Source organism: Molossus molossus, unplaced genomic scaffold, assembly GCF_014108415.1.
Source record: "Molossus molossus isolate mMolMol1 unplaced genomic scaffold, mMolMol1.p scaffold_m16_p_10, whole genome shotgun sequence".
Taxonomy (NCBI): Eukaryota; Metazoa; Chordata; class Mammalia; order Chiroptera; family Molossidae; genus Molossus; species Molossus molossus.
The window spans coordinates 62,908,240-62,909,479 of NW_023425345.1; the positions used below are offsets into that span (position 1 = coordinate 62,908,240).

Here is a 1,240-nt window from a genome sequence, read left to right on the forward strand (position 1 = left end):
TTCTGTTTTTAAAATAAGGAAACAAAGACGGCAGGTGGAATTATAGGCTCCTTTAAGCCTCTTGCTGGTTCTGTTCCCCTGCCCCTTCAAAGCTGTGTCTCCTTCCCACTTATATTTTGTAATTTTTTTGCTCCATTATCGTGTTCCAAAATATACATATATAGTATTGGTGATACGTTTTTAGAATTTATATAAATGCCTTCATACTGTGGCTATTTTTTTAAAGTGAGTCTTTTTTTAGTAAGCATTTTAACTGCTTCATGGTATTCACTTGTTGAAAAGATCTCCATTGACTTCTCCATTCCCTCATCACCAGACGTCGGGCTTGGTTCTGACTTCCTCTCTGTCTCCTCGAGCGGAACTGCTGGCACGCAGGGCACAGGCGTCTTCAATGGAAAGGGCTGGCGAATGATATTTTTCTTACAAACCACTTTCTGTTCATTATAACTACGTATTTAGAGTCTTCTTCTTATCCTTATTATTTTAAAAGATTCCACCAAGACATCATACATCAACAACGAAAAGCAAATTTGCATCATATAGTCAAGCACCACATCAAGGTATTTCCCAGTTACCTTCATTCCTTTGCAATGACAAGCCTGGCTCTGTCTGTCTGGAATCTATCAGCATCTTCACTGGGGCCTTGTATGTATCTGCTCGAAATTGCATTGTAAAGAGTACAAGGGATCTGTCTGGTAAGAAATATAAGGGATTTTCAGAAAGGGATTCTCTGGTGGTATCATGACTAGTCTCCCATATTAAGAAAGTGCATTGACAAAAATGTGTCTCTGATTTATGTTTCTTTTCTTTTTATTTTTAAATATGGAATGCTTCACGAATTTGCGTGCCATCCTTGCACAGGGGCCCTGCTAATCTGCTCTGTGTTGTTCCACTTTTAGTATATGTGCTGCCAAAGCAAACACTGATTTATGTTTCTTAACATAAATTTTAGAATTCAGAAATTATATATACCAAAGCACACTTGGGGGCAAAGCTACACCACTGCCCCCAAATGGTATCATTGCCCAAAAACAATTCTTCCAAACCACTCCATTTTTGCAATAACAATCTACTTTATAGTTATTTGACATCTAAAATAAAAATGAGCCCAGCCCATGTGGCTCAGTGGTTGAGTGTTGACCCATGCACCAAGAGGTCACCAGTTCAACTCCCAGTCAGGGCACATGCCCAGGTGGTAGGCCAAATCCCCAGTGGGGAACGTGCGGGAGGTGGCCAATCG

The 1,240-nt window shown here is 40.2% G+C and overlaps 1 non-coding gene across 1 annotated transcript; it reads right to left on the reverse strand.

Annotated features, from left to right (window-relative positions):
* Positions 1-816: 816 nt before the first annotated feature.
* Positions 817-923, reverse strand: LOC118624788. Its single transcript, XR_004958459.1, has one exon. It is a non-coding gene; the product is annotated as a U6 spliceosomal RNA (small nuclear RNA).
* Positions 924-1,240: the final 317 nt, after the last annotated feature.